This window comes from Solanum tuberosum, unplaced genomic scaffold (assembly GCF_000226075.1).
Source record: "Solanum tuberosum cultivar DM 1-3 516 R44 unplaced genomic scaffold, SolTub_3.0 scf00960, whole genome shotgun sequence".
In the NCBI taxonomy this organism is placed as follows: Eukaryota; Viridiplantae; Streptophyta; class Magnoliopsida; order Solanales; family Solanaceae; genus Solanum; species Solanum tuberosum.
In genome coordinates, this window is record NW_006239911.1 from 17695 (window position 1) to 23993 (window position 6299).

Below are 6299 nucleotides of genomic sequence, written 5' to 3' on the forward strand. Positions count from 1 at the left end.
ATTTTAATATGCATTTTAGTTATTTTAGTTGTTAATTACTTTTTGTTTGCGCAAATTTACTGTGAAGAGTTTCATTAAGATGTCCATAATTAATATATTTTTCGTTATCGATCGTTGATTTTTTCACTCAAAGTAGTTACAAGATATAAACAAATATTACCGACGTTCAAAATAACTAAAGTCATAGCTAAAACGGATTCCATAAATTTAAAACAATTATACACTAATTAGATTAAAGTAGAACAAAAGAAGTAATTTTTTTGAAATATTTTTTCGAAGCACGCTGAAGCATGAACGTCATTTTGAATTTAAAACTAAAATTCATAGCTGAAACGGATTCCATAATTTCGAAAAAATTATACACTAGTTAAATTAAAGTAGAACAAAAGAAGTAATTTTTTTTGAAATATTTTTTTGAAGCACGCTGAAGCATGTTCTTGAATTTAAAACTAAAATTCATAGCTAAAACAGATTTCATAATTTCAAAAAAATTATACACTAATTAAATTACAGTAGAACAAAGAAGTAATTTTTTTTGAAATATTTTTTTGAAGCACGTTGAAGCATGCACGTCTTCTTGAATTTAAAACTAAAATTCATAGCTAAAATGGATCCATAATTTTATACACTAATTAAATTAAAGTAGAACAAAAGAAGTAATTTGTTTTGAAATATTTTTTCGAAGCACACTGAAACATGCACGTCTTCTTGAATTTAAAACTAAAATTCATAGCTAAAATGGATCCATAATTTTATACACTAATTAAATTAAAGTAGAACAAAAGAAGTAAATTTTTAAAAAATATTTTTTCGAAGCACGCTGATGTATGCACGTCTTCTTGAATTTAAAACTAAAATTTATAGCTAAAACGGATTCCATAATTTCGAAAAAATTATACACTAATTAAATTAAATTAGAACAAAAGAAGTAATTTTTTTTTGGAATATTTTTTCGAAGCACGCTAAAGCATGCACGTCTTCTTGAATTTAAAACTAAAATTCATAGCTAAAACGTATTCCATAATTTCGAATAAATTATACACTAATTAAATTAAAGTAGAACAAAAGAAATAATTTTTTAAGTTTTTTTTTTAAAAACGCTGAAGCAGGCACGTCGACGAATGCGAAAAAATTATACACTAATTAAATTAAAGTAGAACAAAAGAAATAATTTTTTAAGTTTTTATTTAAAAAAATACGTTGAAGCAGGTACGTCAACGGAGACGTGTCTGCTTCAGCACAAACTGTCTCTTATATAATAAGAGAAAATATATATATTAGTCGCTATCAATTAAATCGATTAATATTGTTCCCTCATAATTTTGTATAAATATGAAACCACATTTCACCAATTCATTCACCTTCTTATTCTATTCTACGTCTATTAACAAAATGAAAAAAACCCTTTTAGCTCTACTGGTTTTGTTCCTCCTTAAGGTGGTCTTAGCCGATGAGCTATCTCTTGATCCCTTTCAACTCCCAATCTTTGGCGAGTACTCAAACCAGGTACAATGTGGAAAGCAAGGTCATGGCCTAAAATGTCTTGACGGAATGTGTTGTAGTATATGGGGTTGGTGTGGAAACACACAAGAATATTGTGCTCCTGGATATTGTCAAAGTCAATGTTGGTGATGGTACATCATGTTCTACCGGAGAATGTTGTAGTAACGATGGTTGGTGTGGGACCACACCAAAATATTGTGCTCATGGAAACTGTCAAAGCCAATGTAAAACATCATCTTCAACCTAATCTCCACTGTTGGTGGGTCTGTTCGTATTTTTAATTGTTGTTGCTATCGTTTTGCAAAATCTCCCATGTTTTCTAGTTACTATGTTTATAGCATTGTGCTACTGTGTGTTAATTTCATTTTCTATGTTGTATTTTATCTTCGTTTGTTTTATTTAGTCAGTTTGTTGCTCTATTATATATATATATATATATATATAAAGGGGGGCGTGAGGCGAGACGTTTTATACTGTACGGGGCGGGACGTAAACCCCAAGACACAAGTCCCATGGATCTACGGGGCGTAGTCTCATGTATATTCAATTTTATAGTTTTATTACTAATAAAATAAGGAAAAGTAAACCTTTCAATGATTTTACAAATAATTTTTTATAAATAACCTATAATATATGGAAATTATATTATGATTTTTATTTGAGATATGTATCAATAATCAATAATGAAGAAAAAAAGTATTATAATTACTATTTGAGAAATATCATTACACTAATAATAAAAATATGGTTTAAAGCAAAAAAAAAAAATTAAAAACGCCCGGATGTACGTTTTTATGCCTAGGACTTACGTTTTTATGCTCGGGACTTACACCTCAAATTTTAGGACTTATGCCTTATGGATCTACGTTTTTAATTTACGCCCCATAGCGTTTTTGGTATGCCCCGCCCCGAGACTCTCCCTGGGACTCGCCTCAAAAACGTATATATATATATCCTCTCTTAATTTATTCGGATTGATTATAGGCACTGTTCTAGAATTTTGAACTAGTTATGTTGTTAGTTTTTCATATTTGTTGTAAAATGAGGCAAAATACAATAATACTAAACAAGAAAGGAAGACAAATGATAATGAAAAGTATAGAGAAGATAGTATTTTTTTTATCTCTTGAAGTGTGTATTTCACAAGGGTAAAGAAGACCCTTTTATGGGATTTAGAAAACACCCGTTTACATCTTTTAACCAAATATGTTAGTACAAATTTAATAAATATAATAAATAGATACATTACATTAGGGATAAATTAAAAGAAACATCCACAATTAAATGGATTTGTACCAATATTTGGTTATTTTTATTATTTTGTTATGTTATGTTGATTACTTTTTACATGTTGCATATTACTCCTTCTATTTTAAAAAGAGTGACCTAGTTTGACTTGACACGAAGTTTAAGAAAATGAAGAAGACTTTTGAATCTTGTGGTCCTAAATTAAAGTTATGTCAAATGTACAAAATTGTCCTTTAATCTTGTGGTCTTAAACATGCCACGTGGAAAGCTGAAAGTAAAATGTTACCAAAAAAGAAATAGGTCATTCTTTTTTAAACAAACTAAAAAAGAAAGGAGATCATTCTTTTTGAAATAGAGGGAGTAGTACTTTATATTGTTTTTGTTAGTTTTATGTGACTTTGTGTAGGAAAAGTTAAAATTGGTTGATGAAAAATTTCCGTCGATTTTTAAGGCCTTTTATGTTTATAAATGGATTTTATTTTTAAGTTATTATTTTTATTTATTTATTTTGATTCAAATTAATTCATTACTTACACTTTTATTAAGACATGATTTTCATTAAGATTTAGATTTTTGAATCTGAATGCACATCCGAATGATTAAAATCTTGTTTCTAGATTTGAACACTAGATGATTAAGACTGATTGTTTTTCAACATATGAATGTGCATAATTTATTTAATTCTACGTATATAATAAATATATAATTTAAATAAAATTAATTAAATATTAAAATTAATAAAATTTAATCATTATTTGATGAAAAAAAAGAAACACTTATACTTGCTAGTGATGGTGGAGACAATTTGTAGTCGTGGTGGTAATGGTAATAGTTGTTAGTGACTAGTAATGATGTGGTGATAGTTGCGATGGTGGAGATGATTGGTGTTGTGGTGGTTCTCATAATGGTAGTGATTGGTAGTGGTGTTGATCGTTGTAATGGTGAAGTTGGTTGATGTTAGTAGTTGGTTGTCTTGATGATTGTGGTTGAAGAATGTGTTGTGGTTGATGATGTATTTGTGGTAAATGGCGGTTGTGCTAGTTATGATGACGGAGGTGGTTACTAGTAAAGATTGACCACAGTGATGGTAGTTTATAATAGTAGTAGTGGAGATGACAGTGGTGGTGATGGTGATCGAAGAATGTATGGTGGTAGTTGACGATGATGATAGTTGTGATGACGGAGTTTGTTGGTAGTAGAATTGATTGTAGTAAAGGTAGTGGTAGATAGCGGTACTGGAAGTGGAGGCGGCTATAGAGACGGGGCTGGTGCTGGTAATGATAGAGGAGGTACGCCTGGTAGCAAATGACAGTAATGGTTAGCAAAAATGGTGATTGTAATGGCAAATGTGGTTGGTGGTTGATGACGGTAATGCTAATTGTGGTGGTTATGATAGAAAGGGTGGTTAGTCGTGATGGACGGTGATTGTGGATAGAGTGATGGTGGATATTAGCCACACAAGAATGTCTCTCAATGATATTAAGACTCTATTCTAGATCTTAATGATTAAGGCATATTTAGACCAATTAAGTGCTTAAATCTTAATGAAAACAAATGCACTTAATGGCTGGTCTAATATATGAATCATTCATATTCAAACCTCTATTAAGTGCAAACAAATAAGCTTAAGCGTTTTATACAAGTACCTATTGTTGATACCCAAGTTTTACCCTCCACAATATAAATTAATCATCGAGCTTCTTCAATTTTAAACAATTTGAAATAATCGTCTTTGAAAAATCCTAAAAAATATCTATTTTATAATCTCTTTCTAATTAGTTTTTCTTAATATTTTTCAGAAATAATTATATAATTTTACATATTGGTTTATATAATTTTCATCTTTTATATAAATATTTAATAAATAGTCTAAAATAGTGTTTAGCATAAATACATATTTATTTCCTTTAAATTAGTGGATTATATAATTTTGTATACTTATTTTTCTATCGTATGTAATGAACTTATCTCTTGATAATTATTTCATCTTGTTTAAATTAAGAAGTTCGAATAATTAATCGATAGTTATCCCTCTCATTTTAATGTTGACTCGATTTGGCTATATCTAAGTTTAACTCTCGCTCGCCACTCTCCCTCTCTAGCTCGCTCTCTCTGTCGCTCACCTCTCTCGCTTTATACAAATAGAAATGTATAAATTGTGTTTCTGTTTGTATAAAGCGAGAGAAAATTGTATATACACATGCAAATACATATATCTTCGTCCTATACACTTATAATTGTACAATACAAATATTTCCCTGTCTAGTTCTCTTTTGCCTTTCTCTGTTTCTCACTTTATACAAACACAGATTATACAAAATACAATGCATAATTTATGTTTGTATAAAGCGAGAAAGATAACGATATTTGGTATACAAACGCTTTATTTTGATTCAATTGTATACAAATTCAAATTTTATACAGATATACAAACACATAAACTTAAATTGAGAGACTCTCAACAATTTATACAAACGAGAGGCTGACAACAATATACAAATGGTCTGCCAGCGAAATTATACAAATTTGAAGAGGAACCAACGAATTATACAATTGCTTCTTTTGTATATATGTATAGCGAAATAGCCTAGTCATAGCATGTTTGCTATGGAGCGCAATTATGCAAACTTTGCTATAGCATACAAATATGAATTTTGTGTTTGCTATATGTGAAAGTTGCTCTTAAAAATACCCCTCAGTCTACCTTTTTGATCCATTTTAATCCTTAAAACTAACACCATTTTATTTTTTAATTATTTTTATTATTATTTGTTACGTGGCATCTTCTAATTGGATAATACTAAATTCCAACCCATTAAATTGTCCTTCATCCGCCCCGACCCATAGCTATAGCCCCATGACCCAAACTCAATGAAAGACCCTTTACTTCTCTTTCTCACTAAAGCTAATTCAGAACCACCCATCAACATTTTCAGCTACTTCAACTGTTGTGAAAGCTTGAAGTTGATTAAGATTGATTTTTGTGTATTTTTCTAACTTTGCTGTAATGATAACGTTTCAAGGTGACTTTATGGCAACTCTTCTAATAAATAGCAACTTATTCTGGCTTTTGAAGATTGTGAAAAAAAGAAGAAGCTATTTCAGAACCAAGTTAAAGAATCAAGCAACTTAATTTGATGTATATGTTTCTTTCTTAAAAACCACGTATCAGCAATCCATGTCTCTGTCAATTTTTTAAAAGAAGTTGTGGTGTTCTTGGTTGTCCGTGGTGCAGGGAGAAAGTAAACTATCATAATATTATGCCCAAATACAGTTGTTAGCTAACCTCTTTTTATCAATTGATTAATTATGTACCAAGGCATGTGGGTGATCATTGATATTAAGGGTGTGTTTGGTACGAAGGAAAATATTTTCCAATTTTCTCATGTTTTGTTGGGTTAAATGTTTTGAAAAATATTTTCCAAATTAATTCATTTTTCTCAAATTTAAGGAAAATGACTTCCCTTCAAAACTTAAGAAAAACATTTTCCAAAACTCTCTTCCAACCCCGCCACCCACCCCAACCTCCCATCCCCCCAAAAAATAAA